Source organism: Adiantum capillus-veneris, chromosome 23, assembly GCF_014529385.1.
Source record: "Adiantum capillus-veneris isolate H3 chromosome 23, ASM1452938v2, whole genome shotgun sequence".
Classification (NCBI taxonomy): Eukaryota; Viridiplantae; Streptophyta; class Polypodiopsida; order Polypodiales; family Pteridaceae; genus Adiantum; species Adiantum capillus-veneris.
This window is the reverse complement of record NC_140953.1, coordinates 126,843,171-126,868,597: the sequence shown is the minus strand read 5'-3', so window position 1 is coordinate 126,868,597 and position 25,427 is coordinate 126,843,171.

The following is a 25,427-nucleotide window of genomic DNA, read 5'->3' as shown; positions in this document are numbered from 1 at the left end:
ATGTGTGTGTGTGTGTGTAGGAAAGAGAGAGAGAGAGAGAGAGAGAGAATTAATGTATGCTTCGGAAATTAAAACTAAAGAAAAAAAATTAAAGAGAGAAATGAAATGAAATGTTATATTAACGTCTTCGAAAGGCCAAAGTGACCTATGAGACATGAGACAAGAAAGTTACAATGTGATGGATCTAATACAAAGTCAGAGTAAGAAGATGACAAAATAAAATATTATGGAATCCTTAACTGCTGGGTGTGGACTAAACGGCTAAACGAGCTAGTTGGGATAGGTAGATCTCCTCCATGGTCAGTACTCTGACCGGACATTGTGCATGCCGAGCCAAAGTGACCTAGCTAGATCCTCTGATGCAGCCTCTGTCGATGTTGTGTAGTCCTTCGCAGTCGTGGGCATCTAGATCTCCCTAGATCAGTCGCTCATTCGATCATTAGAGAGAGAGAGAGGTAATTAGAGAGAGAGAGAGAGAGAGAGAGAGAGATAGGAAATAGAGAGATAGAGAAAGAGAGTTATATATATATATATATATATATATATATATATATAGAGAGAGAGAGAGAGAGAGAGAGAGAGGGATAGGGAAGTGGAGCTCCAGGATTTATGGCAGAGAAATAGGAAAATAGAGAAATAGAGAGAGATAGGAAAATAGAGAAAGAGAGATACGAGAGCGAGATCGAGAGAGAGCCTGAGAGAAAGAGAGATAGCGAGAGCGAGATCGAGAGAGAAAGAGAGATAGCGAGAGCGAGATGGAGAGAGAAAGAACGAGAGATAGGGTACGTAGACAGAGAAGAAACTATGGAACTAAAAGAGGCAAAGGGGTTTTGCCTACTACATGCATTGCCATGTACACCTGGGAGTGCACGTATGTGTCTACCCATATAGGATTTGGCCAATAAAGACGAGATTTTGACCCGGTGGTCCTGATCACCGTACACCTCTGGACCGAGGTGTACAGAGATTGGGCAAGACTAGAGAATGCGAGGTAGTTTACATTGTGAGGAGTATATATATATATATATATTAAAACAACATTCATAATCATTGTAGATGACAACGTCATCAACTAACATGGAGGAAAAGATTGCATGCTCGTGCACGCTCTGCAAGTATCAAATCCTGCGCAAGCATAGGATATGTAATGAGCATGTGCACAAGTACGGAGAGTTTGCTAGAGAAACCGTACAGAATCTGCGATACGACTCCTACGGAACGGGCATTGATTTCCGCGACATAGCACCTACATCTGAGAGAGAGAGAGAGAAAAAAGATTATGTGTGAAGGTCCGACCAATATAGAGCCACGGATGGAAGCAGAAAAGGGCTTACAGACAGAAGACGACGGCATGGAGGAGATGATGGATGCCTTCTTCCAGACAAGCGAGGAGAACGCGAATGAAGCAGCACCAGAAGCCGTGTGCCTATCTCCTGAAGACATGTTGAGAAAGTTGGCACGTCAACCAATCTATGAAGGCGCCAAAATATATGTGCTTCGTACTTGTCTGGCATTTTTGAATCTTCAGTCAGTGTACGGGTGGTCAGATGCAAGCGTCACTGCTTTGTTTAGGTACGTAATTTACAAAAGAGATTTTCCGATTGCAACGGTGATGTGCTCAGAGAGCTTTAATTTTAAATTTATGTGGCTTAAACAGGTTATTGAGGGAGCAACTTCTCCCGGCTGGCAATGAAATGCCTCCCTCCAGGCCAGATGCAAAGCAACTTCTGACCTCAGTTGGCTTGGACTACAACAATATTCATGCATGTCCAAATGATTGCATTCTTTTTCGCAATGAATTTGCAGATTCTCTGTCGTGTCCTAAGTGAGGAGCAATGCGCCCCAAGATGCAGTTGGCGAGACAGTGCCAGCTAAAGTGTTGCGGCATTTCCCTATTATTCCTAGGATAAAAAGCATGTTTCGTTGTGGTTCCATTGCAAAGTTTATGCGGTGGCATTCTACGAATAGATCCACTGACGCAACATTTAGGGTGCCCGCTGATTTGAAGGCTTGGAGGCACATTGAAGATACCTGGCCACATTTTAAGAGTGAACCACGTAATTTGCGTTTGGGCATGGCAATGGATGGAGTCAATCCATTTGGCTTGAGAAGCTCGTCATGGAGCACTTGGCCTGTGTGCCTTATCAATTACAACCTCCCGCCGTGGCTTGCTATCACGAAGGGTCATTTGATTTTAAGCTTGATTGTACCTGGTAAGTTCAAAGCAAAAAACATGGATGTTTATCTAGCTCCACTAGTTGACGAGCTCCAGGAGTTATGGCATGGGATCGACATAGCAGATGCGGTTGAACCAGTAGGACAACAGCATGCAAGGATCCATGGACTTCTTATGTGGACTATGCATGATTGGCCAAGATACGGAGAAGCTTCTGGTAATGGTTTTTGATTTACAAAATTCTCGCTATTTGCAAGCCCTTTGCCTTGGCCTGATTCATGATTTGATATATGCAGGACTAACAACTTCGGGATACAATGCATGTCCAATTTGCGGGCAGTCTTTGGATGTGCGCTATTCTACCTCTCTTTGAAAGACAATTTATCAAGGCCACCACCGTTATCTTCTAGATGGCCATCACTTGCGCGAAGGCCAGCTTGGTCGCGTCGAATGTCGTCCTATGCATGTACAAGAGTGGCGTCGCCGATGGGAGCAACATGAGGGGCAACCTGTTCCAGGAATGAAACGTTTGTCCATTCTCCATACGTTAACGTACTGGGGTGATCTACTAATTAACCATTTGCTGGATCCAATGCATATATTCAAGAATGTGGGAGAGCTCCTCTGGAAGATAATCATGGGAATGAAAGACAATCGAGCTTCACGAGATGATTTGCAGTCGGTTGGAAAGATGCCAGAGTTGTGGCCTTTCACCAACTCAGCTAGTCAAAAAAAACTTCCAAGAGCGCCATGGGTACTGCTAAAAAATGAAGAGCGACAAGTGAAAAGGGTGATTTCAGAGTTCAGGACACCAACAGGATATATGCGATGTCTCAAGACAGCATTCGCCCGTGACGATCAACTGTCAGGGTTGAAATCGTACGACTGACATAAGTTCTTGCAATTCATTCTTCCAATTGCGATCAAGGGGTGTTTAACGAAGGAAGTGCGGACCTGCATATACAAGATTTCAAAGCTAGTGCGATGGATCTCTTCCAAGGAGATACGGGAGGAATCCATTGCAGTCGCAAGGGCTAACTCCATTGAGGCAGTTTGCATGATTGAGAAGTATCTACCCACGAGCTGCCTAACTATCCAAATGCACTTGCTCGTCCATGTAGTAGATGAGGTTGCACTGGCAGGTACAGTCTAGGGGGGGGACGCCTACAGGGTTCAGGGCGCCTATGGGTACGACGCCTTCTTCTCCCATCACGGCCGCTTCGACACCTAGGGGTGGGGCAGAGGAGGGTACATCCTCATCTCCGCAGCACAGGCGCACTCACCGATCTCGGTGATCGTCAGGTGGAGGTGGTGGTTGCTGTGGAGGAGGGTCCACAGATGCTTCGACCCCTCCTCGCTCACGACCCCCGTCTTACCCAGGCACACCTCGGACACCTTGGGGGGCACACGATCCTAGTGCCTCCAAGCTCTATACTGTACGGGGAGATGGTTCTGTTGAGATGCGACAGCGGATTTGCCAGCTCGTGGAGCTACAGTTTTTGATCAGCATTCTGACGTCTTGGGATCAGCAAGAAAAGGAAAAAGTCACTTACATAGTGGAGACCATCCTGAGAGAGTACCAGCCTGCTCCAGGTTCTTCCGTTGTTTCAGCGCGGTGGATCAAGGGTGTTGCATGGGACACCATCAAACATCGACGAGATCGAGCTTGGAAGGCTTTCAAGACCGGCTCGCCGAAGCCTTCGGGCATCCCACACGAGACGTGGCTGTAGATCAGGGAGGATGAGCAGACAGCGGCCACGCGGTTCAGACAGCAGCGTGAGGCCGCGCAGGTATGACAGATTACTAGGGGGACATCTCATCTTGGCAGCGGAGGCTTCGACACCTTTCGCTATGAGTTTGTGAGTTTCTAATCTAATCTTAACTATGGCGTATTTTAAAACGTGATGAATCATGTATTCTTATTACTTTGATTTTTGTATAAACGCAGAATCTTGCGATGCATCGAGCTCCATCACACGAGGAGGAGTCAGATGGATATCGCAGAGGTATCTATGAAGTACTGAATGATCTTGAAGCTTCAGGAGAGCCTGTAGACTGGGAGGCCTTACAGTCTCGCTGATCACTTGAGGTGAGACATTAATATGTATGAGTTGATTTAATTAAGTTAGTATATGTGAAGTAATATCAATAATAATTTTGTGAGTTGTCGTATGTGGTGGACCAGATTTCATCTATATGCTTTGTGAGACACGGACACGCTTTTGTGTTTCTTTTTTGTACAAACAGTTAGTGTTCAGAGAGTTATTGTTTCCCTTATGGTTATGATTATTGTCATTGTCATTGTATAGATAATTATTGTTTCTCTTTCTGGTTATGCTTATGGTTATTGTTAATTTTGTTTATGGTTATGGTTATCTACATTATGGTTTTGATCAAAGTGGTTATAGACAGATATGGTTTTAAGTTATGGTTTTAAGTTATGGTTATGCTTTTAAGTTATGGTTATGGTTCGTTATGGTTATGCTTTTAAGTTCTGGTTATGTTTCGTTATGGTTATGCTTTTCAGTTGGTACGATTGTCTTTCATTGGCCTTAAATCTCATGTGAGATCCTACATGGATAGCATGTAGGAGGCATATACATGATATGGTTTTTTTTGAAAATTTTATGTAAAAACAAAGGGAACTCTGCCGAAATTTCTGCGCGCGGGAGCATGGTTGATATTTTGGTACTACTCGCTTTCTTGGGCAGAGGGCAGGAAGTCTGACTGTGGCTATGTCCATCTTTTAACTGGGCACAGGCCAGGCTACTTGTCCTCTGCCCAAGAAAAAAAAATTCTACTATGGTCGTCGCTAATAGCGACTGGTTTCACAGCGACGCGCATAGCGACGGGCCGCGTCGATAACACGTTTTTTTGTTGTAGTGAATCCTGTGGTTTTCTACTTACCCTACTCCTACTAAACATGAAAAATAGTACAAAAGGTAAAAAGTTCAACCTTCAGTCTGAAATCTCTACTTCCTACTTCGATGATGCCCTTACCGACCAATAGCTTGTCTGAAGGACCCTCTACCTATCTTCCTACTAAACTAAAGCTAACGAGCTCCTTCTCGTGTATCCCTACTCTGAAGCACCTCTCAGCTATGATGAAGTCAAAAAAGATGTTACTCTAGCCAAAACTAGAGGAAGTAATGAAAATTTAAGTAAATACTTTGGGTTTTTCTCTAGTCTAGGTTGCCTCATCCCCGGTAACGGCGCCAAAATGTCAGTTGGCTGCCAAGTCTCCCCATATTAATGCTAGCAAAGCAAGAATTGCAGACATAAAAAATGTCAATCCGTGGGATGTAGCTGGCCGGACTAGTGTATGGAGGCTACAAGAGATAGTTAGTCCCTGGGAAAACCGAAGTCTAAGCTGTTCCTACCTTTCTTAGTCTCAAATGTATGTTAGACATCAAAAGCTGCTTTCCTTACCACAAGCTTGTCCTGATGATTTGGTATAGCTACAAGTATCTGAATGCAATGAAACTTTATGCCTAGCATAAGCAAAGTATCCTTAACACTACCGTGTACTCAAATGTCATTTTTGATACTCGAAAAAAATTGCACCTAAGATAAAAAAAACTATTTTAGGTTGCTCAGTTTCGGACTCTAAAGCACTCTCTAGCTTCCTCTAGACGTGCTCTACCTATTCCTAAGGTCAAAAACCAATTCTGGTGCATGTATGGTGCATAGGGAGCAAAATCAACTTGTAGACAGCACAACTACACAAGCAGCATGGCATACATATGCTGATGGGACTTATGAGAGAGAGTGTGTGGCCCCCAACTTAATGGACGCTCTTAAAAACCATATATTATGGTGGGAGAGAGTATGCCCCCTCGCTACTATCTCTTTTAAACATTCCACGAAAAATAAGAATAACATTGACTATGCTATGTTGCCTTACTCAATTAATCCAATGGTCTATAATAATTGTCAAAATTTCAAGTTGTCCACTTAGAGTACTCCCACATAAGCCCTTTAAAGGTGCAATTTGGGGGCCCTTGAGCTATCTATTGCGTACCCCTAGTAAGAATCATTACTAGCACACCAAAAAAAGTTGTAGGCTTTTGGGGTTAACATGCTTTCACCCTTTGGAAGGGGGATGCTTCAACGCACCCACACCCATGCCCGCTGCCCCTCCTCCCCCCCACCCCCACCCCAAAATAAACATTTGTATCACCTTTTCCACATTAAGATCCTCATAAACTCAGCATGCAAAGCATCTACAAATAAATGGCCCTTCAATAATATGGACCATGTAAAGGGTTTATGGAGAGGAGCTCTTGAAGGCCTTTTGTAGGCCAAAGAGAAGAGCTTATTTGAAACCACTTGTGGAGGAACTACATAGATTTTGGGATAGATTTTATGCGATGAACATGTTGTAGCCTTGAGAGAGATGGCACTTCTTAGTGCAAAATTCGTGTGCATGGACCATGAATGATTAGACAGAGTCTAGGGAGTGCTCTACTGTTGTGGGACAGGCTTCTAACCTCACTCTTATCTTATTGCAGACATAGCGAGACGAGAACCACAAATATAATTGTCAATCCATGGGACAAATTTGACTCGACTAGTGCATAGAGGCTACAAGAGGTTTTCAATCTCTTGGAAAACAACAAACAACTCGCATCTAACTCAAGCTACACTCAAATGACAGAAATCACCAAAAGATAGTCGTCGTTAATCGGCAAACAAATTATAACCATTACAGCATCAAACAACATCCAAATGTTACAAAACTTCTAGGACATGTTTATAAGACCTAATAACACATGTTTATGGTCTCAAATCTCACATTAGGTCAAGTGCACAAATCGCGATTATTAACAGCAGCAGCAGTGAGTTTTTGACCTAGCCGTTTTCGACCCAGAATGCATCTAAATGCTTAGCAATGATGCCCCGATACCCTGCCGTTTTCGACCCAGAATGCATCTAAATGCTTAGCAATGATGCCCCGATACCTTGCCTATACTTATTTTATGTTTTTTAAGCTTAAATTCCTACTTATGATGAAATTAGGCTGCAGGTTGGCGACGCCAAAAGCTACGGATTACCATGAAGGCTTATGTCAACGCGTAAAAGCTCTTACCTACGTTTGCAATCAACAGACGACACTGCAATGTGACAAACGAAAAGGGAGTAGGAAGCACGAGAAGGAAATAAGTGAGTGTTGTTAGCTCACGCTGTGTTCTATTATCTTCTCTATGGCAATAAACTATGTGTTTTTAACTCACTATGTGAGAAAGTAATGTATGAATCTCATGCTCCTCCTTATGCGGGGCATAGAGGGATTCAGTCTATCCTAAAAGGTATTGAAACATATTTCTATTGGCCTATCATGAAAGCAAACATACAAGAGTATGTTTCTGAATGTGTGGTATGCCAAAGACAAAGTTTGATAGAGGGAAGCAACCTCGAGTTTCAACAAATATTTGTTAAGAAAACCATCACAAAGTCATTTCATTGTGAGTATATATGTAGGTGTTTCATGATGAATACATACACACAGGGCACTATATGTGGTTTCATGATGGGTATAGAGAATCTTATGGACTTAGGGCCAGAGGATGCTATATGTAGGTGGTTGATGAGTATGTATTCATCCTATAGCCTTAGGGCCATAGATTTTCTATGTAGGTGTTTTGTGTTGAGTATATATAAATCATATGGCCTTTAGTCCATATGATGTTTTATGCAGGTGTTTTGTGTTGAATAAATATACATCCTATGGCCTAAGGGCCATAGGGAACTATATGTAGTTGTCTCATAAAGGGTATATAACATCATGTGGCCTTAGGGCCATAGGATGCCATGTGTAGGTGTTTGGTGATGCAACTGTACACATCCTATGGCCTGAGGGCCATAGGGCACTTTATGTACTTGTCTCATGATGGATATATAACATTTTGTGGACATAGGGCCATAGGATGCTATATGTAGGTGTTTGGGAATGCAATTGTACACATCCTATGGCCTAAGGACCATAGGGCACTATATGTAGTTGTCTCATGATGGGTATATAACATCATATGGACTTAGGGCCATATGATGCTATATGTAGGTGTTTGGTGATGCAATTGTACACATCCTATGCCCTGAGGGCCATAGGGCACTATATGTAGTTGTCTCATGATAAACATATAACATCATGTGGCCTTAGGGCCATAGGATGCTATATACAGGTGTTTGGCGATGCAACTATACACATCCTATGGACTGAGGGCCATAGCGCACTATATGTAGTTGTCTCATGATGAGAATATAACATCCTGTGGCCTTAAGGCCATAGGATGCTATATGTAGGTGTTTGGCAATGCAACTATACACATCCTACGACGTGAGGGCCATAGGGCACTATATGTAGTTGTCTCATGATGGGAATATAACATCCTGTGGCCTATGGGCCATAGGATGCTATATGTAGGTGTTTAGCGATGCAAGTGTACACATCCTATGGTTTGAGGGCCATAGGACACTATATATAGTTGTCTCATGATGGGCATATAAGGCCATAGGATGCTATATGTAGGTGTTTGGTGATGCAACTGTACACATCCTATCCTGAGGTCATAGGGCACTACATGTAGTTGTCTCATGATGGGTATATGCATGTGACCTTAGGGCCATAGGATGCTATATGTAGGTGTTTGGCGATGCATATGTACACATCCTATAGGGCACTATACGTAGTTGTCTCGTGATAGGTATATAACATCCTATGGCCTTAGGGCCATAGGATGCTATATATAGGTGTTTTGTGTTGAGTATATATAAATCATATGGCCTTTAGTCTATATGATGTTTTATGTATGTGTTTTTTGCTAAGTAAATATACATCCTATGGCTTGAGGACCATAGAACACTATATGTAGTTGTCTCATGATGGGTATATAGCATCATGTGGCCTTAGGGACACAAGGAGTTTGTATACATCCTTTGGACTTAGGTCCATAGGTGCTATATGTAGGTGTCTTGATATGATTATATATATACATCATATGTCCTTAGGTCCATAGGGCCCTATATGTAGGTGTTTCATGATGAGTATATGAACATCCTATGGACAAAAGGCCATAGGATGCTATACGTTGATGTTTCTAGCAAAATATACATAGAACTTATGGATTTTATGACCACACGGTACTATCTATTGGTGTTTTGTGGTGAGCTATATATGCATCCTATGGACTTTGGGCCATAGGGTGCTATATATAGTGATTTCAAAAATCTAGAGAGCCCGCCAAGACATAAGGGGGTATGTATGAGCCGCACAATACGCCACGTGGCGCATCCACATTGATTGATCATATGCCATGTGGTGCATCCACAACCATTGATTATATATAGAGACCGTGTCTCAAGTAGTCCCGTGGATTCATATTATATATTTACGTCTTTGAAGGGACATAAAAAACGACGGTATGCACGTATCACATGATCAAATGTGTCATCAAATTGCATATGTGCACCTTTACAAGCCTCTTCGCAAATGCGCACCAGCAACTTTGCAACCCATTCTAGTATGTGGCCTCCTCGTTTAAATACTATTTGTATAAATATGTATATGTTGCATGTATGCTCACACTTTCAAAACACATGCAATTAGTGTGCAATTGCACGTGCAAAAAAAGGCAATAATTATCGATTTTTTTTTCTTACCCCAAATTTTTTCAAAATGTGTTTTCAAGTCTCTTGAACAATACTGCACAAGAAACTATCGTAGATGTTTTGAGGGAAAATTCTCTAATTTTGAATGATTTTTAGTGTATTTTTAATGCAATTTTTAGTCTCTGGACGGTGATTTCAACCATGGGTGTCATTCCACTCGTAGCGAGACAACACGGGCACTAACAAAGTCTCATGCCAATTTTTTGAAAAACTTCTATACTCCTTTTTTTATTTTTTGCGGAAAGCTCTTCAAGTTTCCAATCCTTTGGTATGACTCTCCCCCTAAGAAAATGATTTAAAACCAAAGTTGATTAACCTTATCTCTATCTCTCTCTCTTTTTTTCTCTCTCTCTCTCTTTCTTTTCCAAACCCTACTCTGCTCTCGTACACAGCTCTGCGTGCTCCCTGCACCTCTCCTAAACGCCCTCCGTGCGCGCTCCCTACGCCTCTCCCACATACCCTCCCTCCATACGCCTCTCCCAAACGCCTCCTTTGTGCCGCCTCTGTTGTGTGCCCTCCCTATGCCTCGAAGTGCTTGCTCTCTCGAACAAAGAGCGCCCCTCTATCGGCCCTTGCTGCACCTCTTCTCCCAAACAAATAGCACCTCACGCTGCCCTTGGCCAAACGAATAGCCTCCCTTTTCCGCTCTCCGTGCGCCTCTCAAGCACGCAACATTTCACGACATCAAACACCTCCCTAAGCCTCTCTCACAAACGTGCAGCATCCTACGGTGCCACTTCTTCCGCCTTCTCTCTCTCTCTCTCTCTCTCTCTCTCTCTCTCTCTCTCTCTCTCTCTCTCTCTCTCTCTCTCTCTCTCTCTCTCTCTCTCTCTCTCCCCCCCCCTATCTCTCCACACCTCTCTCCCAAACACGACAATGCCTCACGACACCGCTCTCGCAGGTAAGCTCAATTTTTTTGTTGTACATTTATTTACCTCTCTCTTATTGTAAAATAGTAAAACAATAAAACAGTAAATAACTAACCTTTGTATTGTACGCTTTTTGTTGGTGTGAGAGAGGTCCTAGAAAGAGGAGATTTGGTAGGGGGTGCCCGAATGACAATGCTACAGGTAAATCGATAGATATTCACGCTCAAAATTCACAAGGGACTTCCTGCTATGAATGGAGAGAGATGAGAAGAGGGAGAAAAATAGTTATTTGGAGTGAGAGAGAAAGGAGGGGAAGAGAGACAAACAAAGGAGAGGAAGTTGAGAGAGAGGGAGGAGAGGTAATAAGGTCAAATAAACAATTTAAATCCAACAGAGAGAGAGAGAGAGAGAAGGCACCTTGTGTCCCTGGGGCTATAGGGTGTCAACGTAGAGCATAGAGGGGTTTAGGGTAGCATAGAGCACACCTGCGCCCTGGGCCATAGGGTGTCAATGTAGAGAATTTAGGTTTATTTTAACTATTGGCATGGAGGATGACACCTTGTTGCCGTAAAGCAATACGAGACAAACCTAGGGAAATGGTGGTTCCTTATTAGCATAGAGGACAACTGCCATAAGATGCCCAGATAGAGCATGGAGAGTTTTCCCTAGTATACAACGAACACTATGGCCATAAAGAGAGCACCCTATTTCCTTGGAGCCATAGGTTGCCAAAAAACCCTCATAGTGGTTTCTAGCATACAGGGGACCCTATGGCCTTCAGACCATAGGGTGCCATATAGAGATAGATCGGTTCTTACTAGCACAGAGCGGACCATACAGCCTTCAGGCCAAAAGGTGCCAATATAGAGCATGGAGAGGCTCTTACTAGAATAGAAGGGACCCTATGGCTTTCAAGTCACATGGTGCCAATATAGAGCAAATAGTGTTTTTTACTGGCATATAGAGCACCCTATGGCCCTAGGGCCATTGGTTGTCAAATTAAAAACATAGAGGGCACCTTGTGGCCCTTGGGCCATAGGATGTCATTATAGATCATAGAGAGGTTCTTACTAACCTAGAGGGGACTCTCTGGCCTTCAGGCCTTAGGGTGCCAATATAGATTAAATAGTGCTTTATACCACCATAGAGAGCACTCTATGTCCCTGGGGGCATAGGTTTCCAAAACAATGAGGGTTTTTTTGAAACAATGAGGGCACCTTGTGGCCTTGGAGCCATAGGATGTCAATATAGAGCATAGAGCATAGAGAGATTCTTACTAGCATAGAGGGAACCCTATGGCCTTCAGACCACAGGGTGTCAATATAGAGAAAACAGAGGTTCATATTAGCATAGAGGGGACCCTATGGCACCAACGCCACAAGGTCTCCTCAATATAGAGCAAGATGTATTTAATACTGGCATAGAGAGCACCCTATGGCCCTGGGTCCATAGGTTGCCAAAAAACCCTCATAAAGGGTTTCTTCAAAACATAGAGGGCACCTTGTGGCCTTGGGGTCATAGGATGTGTAGAGCATAGATAGGTTCTTACTAGCATAGAGGGACCCTATGGCCTTGAGTCCATAGGGTGCCAATATAGAGCATAGATCCGTTCTTACTAGCATAGAGCGGACCCTATGGCCTCCAAGCCAAAGGGTGCCAATATAGAGCACAGAGAGGCTCTTACTAGAATAGAGGGGACCCTATAGCCTTCAAGTCATATGGTGTCAATATAGAGCAAATAGTGTTTTTTACTGGCATATAGAGCACCCTATTATGGCCATTGGTTGTCAAAAATCCATCATGAAGGGTTTCTTCAAATTGAAAACATAGAGGGAACCTTGTGGCCCTTGGGGCCATAGGATGTCATTATAGATCATAGAGAGGTTCTTACTAACATAGAGGGGACCCTATGGCCTTCAAGGCTTAGAGTGCCAATATAGACCAAATAGTGCTTTATACCAGCATAGAGAGCACTCTATGGCCCTGGGGCCATTGGGTGCCAAAACAATGAGGGCACCTTGTGGCCTTGGGGCCATAGGATGTCAATATAGAGCATAGATCATAAAGCATAAAGGACAGAGAGTTTCTTACTAGCATAGAGGGAACCCTATGGCCTTCAGGCCACATGGTTTCAATATAGAGAAAATAGAGGTTCTTACTAGCATAGAGGGGACCCTATGGCCCCAAGGACACAAGGTCTTCTCAATATAGATAAAATAGTGTTTTTTTATTGGCATAGAGAGCACCCTATGGCCCTGGGTCCATAGGTTGCCAAAAAATCCTCATGAAGGGTTTTTGCAAAACATAGAGGGCACCTTGTGGCCTTCGGGTCATAGGATGTGTAGAGCATAGAGAGGTTCTTACTAGCATACAAGGGACCCTATGGCCTTCAGGCCATAGGGTGCTAATATAGAGCATAGATCGGTTCTTATTAGCATAGAGAGGACCCTATGGCCTTCAGGGAAAAGGGTTCCAATATAGAGCATGGAGAGGCTCTTACTAGAATAGAGGGGACCCTATGTCCTTCAAGTCAAAGAAAACCTTGTGGAACATAGAGGGGGCCCTATGGCCTTCAGGCCTTAGGGTGCCAATATAGAGCAAATATTGCTTTATACTAGCATAAAGAGTACTCTATGGCGCTAGGGCCATAGGTTGCCAAAACAATGAGGGTTTTTTGGAAACAATGAGGGCACCTTGTGGCCTTGGGTCCATAGGATTTCAATATAGAGAATAGATCATAGAGCATAGAGCATAGAGCATAGAGAGCTTCTCACTAAATTGAAGGAACCCTATGGCCTTCAGGCCACAAGGTGCCAATATAGGGTAACTTGAGGTTCTTACTAGCATAGAGGGGACCCTATGGCCTTCATCCCACAAGGTATCCTCAATATAGAGCAAATAGTATTGTTCACTGGCATACAGAGCACCCTTGGGGCCAACCCTATGGTGTTTAGGCCTTAGGGTGCCAATATAGATCAAATAGTGCTTTATAACGGCATAGAGAGCACTCTATGCAACTGGGGCCATAGATTGTCAAAACAATGAGGATTTTTTGGACACAATGAGGGCACCTTGTTGCCTTGGGGCAATAGGAAGTCAATATGGAGCATAGAGCATAGAGCACAGAGAGTTTCTTACTAGCATAGAGGGAACCCTATGGCCTTCAAGCCACAGGGTGCCAACATAGAGTAAACAAGTGTTCTTAATAGCATAGAGGGGACCCTATGGCCTTCAACCCACAAGGTCTCCTCAATATAGATAAAATATTGCTTTTTACTGGCATATAGAGCACCCTATGGCCCTGGGGCCATAGGTTGCTAGAAAACCCTCATGAAGGGTTTCTTCAAAACATAGAGGCCACCTTGTGGCCTCAGGGGCCATAGGATGCCAATGTAGAGCATAGAGATATTCTTACTAGAATGCAGGGGATATAGAGCAGAGAGATATTCTCACATGATTCCATATGGTATTTTAATGGCATATAGAGCACCCTATGGCCCTAGGACCATTGGTTGTCAAAAATCCATCATGAAGGATTTTTTACTGGCATATAGAGCACCCTATGGCCCTAGGGCCATTCGTTGTCAAAAATCCATCATGAAGGATTTTTTCAAATTGAAAACATAGAGGGCACCTTGTGGAACATAGAGGGGACCCTATGGCCTTCAAGCCTTAGGGTGCCAATATAGAGCAAATATTGCTTCATACTGGCATAGAGACTACTCTATGGCCTTGGGGCCATGGGTTTCCAAAACAATGAGGGTTTTTTGGAAACAATGAGGGAACCTTGTGTCCTTGGGGCCATAGGATTTCAATATAGAGCATAGAGCATAGAGCATAGAGCATAGACCATAGACCATAGACCATAGATCATAGAGCATAGAGAGCTTCTTGCTAGATAGAGGGAACCCTATTCAAGCCACAGGGTGCCAATATAGAGTAAACAAAGGTTCTTAGTTCTTACTAGCATAGAGGGGACCCTATGGCCTTCAGTCCCACAAGGTCTCCTCAATATAGAGCAAATAGTATTTTTCACTGACATACAAAGCACCCTTGGGGGCCTTGGGTCCAACCCTATGGACTTCAAGCCTTAGGGTGCCAATTTAGAGCAAATAGTGCTTTATACAGACATAGAGAGCACTCTATCGCCCTGGGGCCATAGGTTGTCAAAACAATGAGGGTTTTTTGGAAACAATGAGGGAACCTTGTGGCCTTAGGGCCATAGGAAGTCAATATAGAGCATAGATCATAGAGCACAGAGCATAGAGCACAGAGCATAGAGCACAGAGAGTTTCTTACTACCTAGAGGGAACCCTATGGCCTTCAGGACATAGGGTGCCAATATAGAGTAAACAGATGTTCTTACTAGCATAGAGGGGATCCTATGGCCTTCATCCCACAAGGTCTCCTCAATATAGAGCAAATAGTGCTTTTTACTGGCATACAGAGCACCCTATGGCCCTGGGGCCATAGGTTGCTAGAAAACCCTCATGAAGGGTTTCTTCAAAACATAGAGGCCATCTTGTGGCCTTGGGAGCATAGGATACCAATGTAGAGCATAGAGAGGTTCTTACTAGCATGCAGGAGACTTTATGGCCTTCATGCCACATGATGCCATATGATGTTGGTGTAGAGGCTCTAAAGGGGGATTTAGTCCATTCAAAGGATACTACTTTGAGGTTCCTCTAATGTCATAAGAGAAGTTGTGATCACAGTACCATAGGGTGGCCTAGGTACACTTGTGGAACCATTTTGTTGGCACCCTTTGGACCTAGGAACACATGGTTTAACATAGAGGGGACATATGGCCCTAGGTCCATATGGATGTATTAATATCCATCTAGTCTAAAAATATGTCATTCTTTTTATAGAAAATATTTCGAAAGAGAATGTCAAAGTCAGTTGATGCAACACGATCAACACCAAGTTCTTGGTATCTAGATTTTCACTTTCCAAATGGTGGAAGTGATGAGAAAGTCCACTTGTTCTTTCAAGATAAAGAGCAATTTCCCTTCAAGGATTGTGGTATTGTGAAGGAGATAAAAAGGGATTATTCAGATCTTGAAATGTCTCCATTCCTTGGAGTAAAATTACTCAATGGTGACTCCTACTTGTTGGAGCATGTGACCTTTGCTCAAAAATTGGTAAAGGTTGATTATGACGGAGTGACAATGACAAAAGCGGGATGGGTGGAGCTTCAAGATGACACTCCAAGTGAGAACTTTAAGGACTTATATATTGAGGGCTTTAAAATTCAATCAATATTTAGGTAAATTGAGTAGCACAAAGAAGAATAAGAATTGAAAGAATGAAGACACAAGCAAAGCAAATCAATATAAGATTCTCAAGGAGAGTCAGACTCCCTCGCTTGGAGACAATAGTAGAAATGTGGTCGAAGAAAGTATTTCAATTATACCCTTACAGACTCAAGAAGCAAGAGATTCTAGTGGACTTGCAACCCTAACAGTTGAAACCCCCTCAGTGGCAGTGGTTGTGGACTCAGTATCCTTAGTTGTGTTGGACTCTATTATACAGCCCAAAGAAAAAGATCTTGATAAAGAAGTTACCAAAACTTCCAAGAGTGGGCTAGATGGATACGTTGGAATTGCACACTATTTTAAATTTGGTGTACAATTTACCCAATTGATCCCACTTGAGAAATGCAAATTGCACCAGATGGCTATAAATGTAGGCCATTGTCAGATGTGTATGTGAAATATCTCTTAATTAAAGCAATTTGCAGTGCACTCTAGGCCAGTCTCCAGTGCAGCAGACCTGATGTCATATAACCCAATTACAAAAATGCCTTTACAAACAACTGAAGTGCATGGAGACAAGCTATCAACATACCACTATCAGCATTCCATCATAGAGGCTAGAGATTTTTTACGTAACAACAACACTAAGTATGCTTTGAGAAAAGAGTTCTACAAGTTTATAACTGCAAGGATAGTTGTAGACGCTCCCAAAGAGGTTGTTGTTTGAATTTCCAAAATGGATAACATCCAGAGAATAACAGCAATGAAACACCAGCCTTATGTGGAGTTCTCAAAGCATGGCCGTAGTCAATGGCTTGCATATTCTAAACCAACAAATTCCAAGGTAGGAGTTCCTATCGGTCATCCAAGTCGAGCACCTTGGGATGTAAGTTCCACTTCCCTATGCTTGTTTTTGTTACAAATATGTCTTGAAATAAAGTTAATTTTCTTTTCTATATTTTGAAGGCCTTTGTAAATGTGGCAAACATCATGTTCAACCATAAATCATTTGCCAACAAAAAAGCACACATGGTCATGTACAACGATGAAATCTATGATCAGTGGATAAACATCTTGGAAAAGCATCAGACATCAACTGCTCGTGGGCGACAACCAAGCATAACAACCTTTAGATGCCTAAATGGTTTAGAAGATAATGATGTCAAGCTACTACAACAGGAGCTGACAGAAGAGAAGATCTGCTTAGTGAAGAAACCATATCAAGCGGGCATGCTCGACCTCATTGAACATTCATAGTCAATGATGCCAAGGATTTAGAGAAAGAAGAAATTGAAGAACCATTGGATGCAAGTGCTAAGGCCATTCTAGAAATTCTACAGGAAACAAGTTAAGCTAGCCACCCATTATATTACATTATTGATATTTAGATCATTATCCTTGTCATTTTATTTTATTTGTCCCATCTCAAATCCACCCATGATGTTAAAAACATTTATGTTTGGTTGTTATTTTTCTCAATTTATTTTCTTTGAAAAAATGTGAACTTGTGAGTTTGAGTTTCTTCACAATAAATGACATGGACTTAAGTGTATGATATTATATGGACATGTTGTGGCAAATAGAATTCAACATATATATATGGTCATAAGATATATTATGTAATACTTTAAGGTTAAGTGGTCATATGAGGTTTGGGAAGAACACCCTATGACTTGAGGATCATAGAGTTCTTTGTAGACATGGCACCCTACGGCCCTAGGGCCATAGAATCCCCTAAAAGAAAATGGGATACCCTACAACCTTACAGACGTAGGGTGATTACACAAGTCTCTAAATGGGGCACATAAGCATTTGGGTTACTCTATAGCCTTACGTCCATAGGGTGTCAACATAGAATCCACCAAAAGCATTTGGCCTACCCTACAATCTTACAGATATAGGGTGATTACATAGAGTCTTTAAAAGGGCACATAAGCATTTGGGCTACTCTACAGCCGTAAGGCCATAGGGTGTCAACATAGAATCCCCCAAAATCATTTGGGCTACCCTACAATTGTACGGATATAGGGTGATTACATAAAGTCTCTAAAAGGGCACATAAGAATTTGGGCTATTCTAGAAGGAAACATAAGTTATCCAAGAGCATTTGGGATAACCTAAGGCCTCAGGGCCATAGGGTGCTGACATAGAATCTCCACAGGGACACTTAAACCACCCCATGGATGCAAATGACTTAGCTCTCTATGTACACATCTTATAAAATATCATGACACTCTATGGCCTTTAGACCATAGGGTGGTTATTATAGGTCACCTAAAAACTCTTTAATTGTTTCAAAAACATTTTTCTTTGGCCTTAATATCTTGTGTTCATAAACATTAGGACATATGTTGCTTATCTTGTCAACAATTGATGTATGATCATTTTTGGTTGGGTGTAAGTTCTTTTATTGTGAATTGATGGTGTAAGCGTTTGAAACAATTATCTTTGTATTACAACTAACTAGATTAAACATATAATCAACATTTGTTGTAAATGCCAATTCTTTGTTTAGATAGTAAACATCAAGTATCAAAGTGCAAATGGTTTATGAAGCATTTGTCATTTGGATTATGTGAAGATCTAGTTCTTTAATTATAACAAGATTTTATTCAAAGATATAAAGTGCGAGTATTTTGTTCCAAACTATGATTTTGTTTTTCTTCTAGATGATGCAAATAATTGGAATTAATATCTTCAATTTTTTTCAATAGAGGGAAGCTAGGACTAGTACAATTTTTTAGCTTGTCATGTAGCAATCTGAACATTGTATCAAGGTTTATTGCAAAGAAATGATTGTATAATATATGACAATTGTTTAAGTTTGTAAATTGGAAGTAGAGGTCAATGCAAGTTCTAGAACATGTGAAATTCCAGAAGGATAATCCAACACAAATATTTTTGCTCCCCAAGATTTGAAATCAAAGTGCATGGTGAGCCGGGCCTTCCATCCACCAACAGATCAATGCATTTGTGAATTAAAGTACTTGCAAATTTGATTTAAATGTTTGAATGTTATGTCAACATTTGAAGGCAAAGACCCCTTTAACTGTGTGGCAAAGCAACAGCTGTATGATGTAAGATAATGATTCAATTTTGTATATTGGATTGCATATTTACTGCAGTATTAACTTACACGTTTTAATACATTGAGATTTCATAAAAACGTTAACACTTGGATTTTCTCATGACTATCATTGTATAATTAAGTTGATATATACCACCTATAATTATTTTAATGTGTATATACACTTGTATTTTTTCATGACTATTTTATATGAAAACTTTTAATGTGTATTCATCCTTGAAAATTATGCCAAAAAGTATATCAACTGTATAAATGGTATTTAAGGTCACTAAAACAACTTGACTTTTTTTATTGAAATTGCTAATATTAGAAAGAATTCTTTGTGCTCTAATGACATCGTGATTAAGATCCGTTTGTGAATGTACCGTGGATGCCTTGGCCACCCTATGTCCCTTGGGCCATAGGATACAAACTTAGAGCATACAGTGATTCTTACTAGCATTGAAGACACCCTTTGGCCCTTGGGTCATACGCCAACTTAGAGCATGGAGGATTTCCTTTTATCATAGAATCATAGAGGGAACCTTGTGACCCTAGGGCCATAGGGTGCTAACATAAAGCATGTAGAAATTCTTGCTAACATGAAAGGTATCCTATGGCCCCAAGAGTGCCATCAAAGATCATATAGGGTCTCTTACATAAATGTCTTCTTATAAGTATACAAGTAAACATAGTGCATAGAGGGAATTTTACTAGCATAAAGGCCGCCCTATGGCCTTGGGGCCATGGAGTGCCAACATAGAGCATAGAGGGCTTTTTATTAGCACCTTGTTTCCCTTGGGACACCATAGTTCCATAAAGTAGTTTTTGTATATGTAGTAGAGAATTCTCTCACACAGGACACCTTGGCCACCATCTGGCCCTTGGGCCATATGATAGTAGCATAGAGGACACCTTATAGCCCTAGGGTTTCCTTCTAGCCCTAGGGCCATACATTGCCAACATATAGTATACATGGTTTCTTCGTAGAGAAAACCTTTTAGACCTACGCAATAGAGTGGAAACCTAGACCATATAATGTATCTTACTAGCATAGAAGGCACCCTATGACCCTGGGGCCACAGAGTACTAATGTAGGACATAAAGGGTCTCTTCCTAGAATGAAGGGCACTTTGTGGCCCTAGGGCCATAGGGTGCCAACATAGAGAATAGAGGGTTTATTGCCAACATAGAGGATCTCTTTATAGGATAATGGGCACCCTATGGCCCTAGGTCATAGGGTGCCAATATAGAGTCTCTAAGATGGCACCTAGGCTAAGGTGGTCTTTGCAAACATGGTAAGGAATACTCTCAAAGGTCACATTTTCCACCTCATGGCCCTTGGGTCCATAGAGTACCAACAAAGACCATATAGGGTTGCTTGCTAGCATTGAGAGCATCCTATAGCCCTGGGGCCATAGGGTGTCAACATAGTCAAATGGGGTGCAAACATAGAGCATAGAGAGTTTCTTACTATCATGGAGGACACCTTTTGTCCTTTTTGCCATAGGGTGCAAACATACAACATGGAGGGTTTCTTACTAGCATAGAGAGCACCCTATGGCCTTAGGGCCATACGGTTCCAACAAAGAGCACCAAGGGTTTTTTGCTAGCATAGAGGATAGCTTGTTTCTCTGGGGCCATATGATACCAAAATAGAAGAGTCTTAAGAAGGGCACCTAGGCCACTAAATCACCTCAGTGCTGTAAGGTGGTCTTTGTGGCGAATGCTCCTAAAGGGTTCCTTGGCCACCCTATGGCATTTGGGCCATAGGTTACCAACATAGAGTGGAGATGGTTTCTTACTAGCATAGAGTGCACCTTGTGGCATACGGTCTTTAGATGCTAATATAGATTTTTTCTTACTAGGCATAGGGGGACACCCTATGGCCCTGGGACCATAGGGTGTCAATGTAGAGCATAGAGGTTTTCTTTCTAGCATAGAGGGCGCCTTGTGGTCTAGGAGCCATTTGATGCACCCTATGGAACGGGGGCTGTAGGTTGCCAATGTAGAGCATAGAGGTTTTCTTTCTAGCATAGAGGGAACCTTGTGGCCTAGGGGCCATTTGGTGCTCCCAACTTAGAGCATACAAGTTTTCTTAGTAGCATTATAAAGGATACCTTGTGGCCCTCAAGTCTCCATAGGGTGCCAACGTAGAACGTAGAGGGTTTTTCTTACTACCATAGAGAAAATCAGGCTATGGCCTTGGGGCCATAGGGTTTCAATATTGAGCATAGAGTATTTCTTACTAGCATAGAGGGTACCTTGCGTCCCTAGGTCCATAGGGTGAAAACATAGAGCATAGAGGATTGATTACTATCATAGAGGGTATCTTGTGGCCCTAGGTCCATAGGGTGCAAACATAGAGCATAGAGGATTTGTTACTAGCACAGAGGGCACCCTATGGCCCAAGGGCCATAGAGTGAGAACATATAGCATAAAGGGTTTCTTACTAGCATAAGAGGCACACCTTGTGGCCCTCAGACCATAGGATGCTAACATAAAGCATAGATGGTTTTGGTACTAGTGCTCATAGAGGGCATCTTGTGGCCCTATGACAACCCATGGCCTTAGTGCCATAGGGTGACACATAAATAAAATACCATATGTCTTTGATGCCATAGATCTATTTATATGCTGAGTCTTGCTAACAATCCTAACGCTATGGCTTTGAGGCCATAAAGAGACATATTTTGGATTATCTTAAAGTCATAGAGATATCTACAAAGAGAACCCTATGGCTTGAAGGCCATAAGAAACTTAGTCAAGGGAATCATCCAATGTAAGAAGATAGTGCAAAAGAAAATGAGACTCGTGTTCTCGATCTTAAAGGCATAAATGCTTCTCCAAGTATACTTCTAGGTGCCACCATCATGGACAAAGAACTAATGTAGCTAGATAAAGATTAGGAATCTCTAGACAATGAGAAGCATAAGAATAAATTTTTTGTAGATGTGTTGTCAGTTAGTAAATCTGTTATTTTCGATTAGTTTTTTCTAAGAGTGTGACAAAAAAGATATATCAAAATGTAGATCACTATGGTCATCTGCTAATGACATGCATGTTGTGGACATCATCAAGATTGAGAAAAGGAAGCTAAAGAAAAAATTACATTCTTTATTATTTGGGGGCAAAGCCAATGTCATGTATTCGTAGAATCAAGGATAACTCGCTTAGACAATCCAGGAGTAGAAGCACTTTTCAAACTGTTGGCTATTGCATCATCAAAATTTGGGCTTGATGCAAGAAGATTGCTTCTTGTAGATGATGAACCATTAAAGGGATGCATGAATCCTGCATTGAGTTGTATTTTTCCACCATAATTTAATGTTGATGATGAGGAGGATAATATCCTCCTTGGGGAGCTGCTACCATATACCAAAGCTCTCAATCGTGTTAATGACATTCGCACAGTTATAGGGTCTTATTTATACGGACAAGCACCCATAGCTCAAGGTCATGAGCTTTATAACCATATACACAAGGTTTTTGCAGAGTGTGAGGAGAGAAATCTAATTTTTCTAGGAAAAACCTACTCCACGGACAGGCTACCAGAAGTTTCTCTTCCTCTTCACGATGAGAAAGTTGCAACATCTAGCATTAGTGGAATGTCCACTCAAAATCAAGACAAGAAACTTTCAGCATGTGAACGAGAAAAATTAAGGGTCTTAAAGAATATTTAATCATTGTCAGCCTTGAAAGGTACAAAAGCAATTATGCCTACCCAAAAATTGGGATACAAGGAGCCTGTGATCAAAGTACATGAAGCCAAGAATTATATAAAGTATCAAAAATTTTGTATGATCTCAAATAGCCCTGCATCAAGAAATGATGGAGCAATGTTTTGTAGCATTTTTTCATTTACAAAGATCTTTATGTACTCAGAGACTTTGCTAGAGTGCTTAGGGTTTCAAGATATATGAAGATGTAAATGATTAATAGTTTTTTAATTTTTCTTTCAATAGTATAAGTAACTTTTGAGTTTCTTGTTACAAATGCTCTTTTTTCTAAAAGGTTTTATAGTTTTTTTATTTGAAATTTGAGTTAATTGTGCCATCAAGAACAATCTACATGGTCATAAGGTCAAATCTTGCCCTATGACCTTGGGGGATTTGCACTTATGGTCTCAACACCCTATGACTCTAAGGCCATAGGGTCATAGTTTGGCATGTGTTCTTGCATAAGACTTACTAAGTGTAACCACAAATTAGCACCCTATGTCCTAAGGTCTTCAATACACTTAATATCTCTATATTAACTTTATTTTTTTAATCATTTTAGGGCTTCTAAGAAAAAATGTTTTGCTATTAGATTATCACAAAATAGAGGAGCTCCCTTTCATATTACATCAAATATCACATCAAACCAAGAGCAATGGTTTCATTATCTACCAGCATCTTTCAGGCAGGAGAAGACAACGCTTATCTTGGATTTAGAGGGTGTGCTTCTTGAAACATTTGAGCTTTAGTCAAGGCCAACGTGGACCAAGTACATGTTCATTGTAGAAGATAACAATGAGGTGTATGCAGTGCATCCAGATGCAGAGTATTTCTTAAGATTTTGCTTTGAGTTCTTTGAGGGTTGGATTTGGAGCTGCCAATCATTCACAAAAAGATCAGCATATAATCAAGACTTGTTTTCCTACACAAAGTCACAAATTCAAGATGATTATGGATAACTGTTGGCGGATACGCCGCGATGGATGTCAGCACAGCGAGAACTCACCTAACAAGATTTGTCAGCTAAGGACAAAGCTCGACCCGCAGGCGCATGGAAGCAAGCATAGGGTGTCAATCTACACTCAACCAACTCTCGCCTAATTCCTACAGAGGTCTCTACCCAATTTCTAAGCAACATCCTTCAGGAGTGCATAAGAGGAGATTTCCTACAATGCTTCCAAGAGCCAAATACCCATCAAACGGTCTCGAAACGCCACAGAACTTGAAGGAGACCCTACTAACACCAATAGGTCGCTCTCCCTAAGGTCCATGAACGAAAATCCCAACCCTAAACACCTGGTGCAAAATCACGTAGGATGTCTGGTTGAAATCTGCAGGTCATCGTTTCCAAAAACTAAAGTGCCTAATGTGTAGCTTACTCAATGCGAACGCGTGGATATGCTACAATGCAAAAACGGACAATGTATGCTCACCGAATCACCAAATGAAGCTCATAGGTCGAGCTTGCAAAACCAGACCGAGGTCGGCAATGTAGGTATCGGCGCGTAGCTCTCGTGGGAGGCAACATGTTGCACTTCTCCGCACTCAATTCCGACCATCAGTACGCGCGTAGCGTCAAGATGAATCTCTCACTCTCTCTCTCTCGTACACAGTACGCTCACTCACAGACAGTGCTCTTTTCAAAATGACAAAGGTGTTTCATTAAGGTCAAAAAGTGGTATAAATACCTTACAATCTCAAACCCTAATGTTCCAATTTAACCATCTACTCAATCTAAATGTCAAAACTGGGATACAATCTGGAAACGTCTGTAAGCCCCAATATTTACAAAGGTGAAATGTCGTGTTTTCTCCATAAATGAATAATTATAAAAAATAATAATCCGTCGAGTAGTCATTTTCCGTAGGGTGTGTCCAGCTTCTAACTCCCCCCCTCCTTGTTCATGTCGTCCCCGACATGGCTGTTGAGCTGCTTCTTCAGTGTAGGCTTTGTCTCATCTTGAGAAGTGACTCAGATCTTGCATGTTCAGCTAGTAGCGTCTGGCTGAATATGTCTATGCTGATTGTTTGTGAAGAAGCCGGTGTAGAAGGCTTCTTTAAAGGCCTGGAGGTGATAAGAAGGTAAAAACATAATCCTTTGATACAATGCATGTATCACCTCATGAGATGGCTGGCCAGACAAATCGTATGCACATCTGTATGTATCTTGAAAGAAGAAGATACTGTTTGTCGCTTGGCCTGGTTTGAAGGTCTCGAAGACTACCAAAAGCGTTTTACAAATCTTTCTCATCATGATGCACGATAGGTCAGGCGAGCCAATGAAAAATTTGATGGCGCCCGTTAGGGTTTTCACCATGTATTGCTCACTTATTCTCTAGCCTGCCTTCGAGCCTGGCAGCTTCGGGTAATTTAGCCAAGTGGGTTAGCTTCTCTGCAGTAACTCATGGGCTTTCCATGTTCTCATCCTTGGTAGAGGGCAGAAACTGAGGTTATCTCTCATCACTTTAGGTGCCTCTACCAGATGGATTAGATACTGTGAATGCTTTGTCAGCCATGCCTTTCTCCACCTTGGCTGAGAGTAGACTATTAACTTGACCCCTTCAGGTTTGGAGATGTCTGCTTGTACATTGGCATTGTTGGATCCTCTCTAATCTACTTTTTGATCGTGGCAGCTTCATATTTCAGTAGAGGATATGGGAGAGAGGGCTAT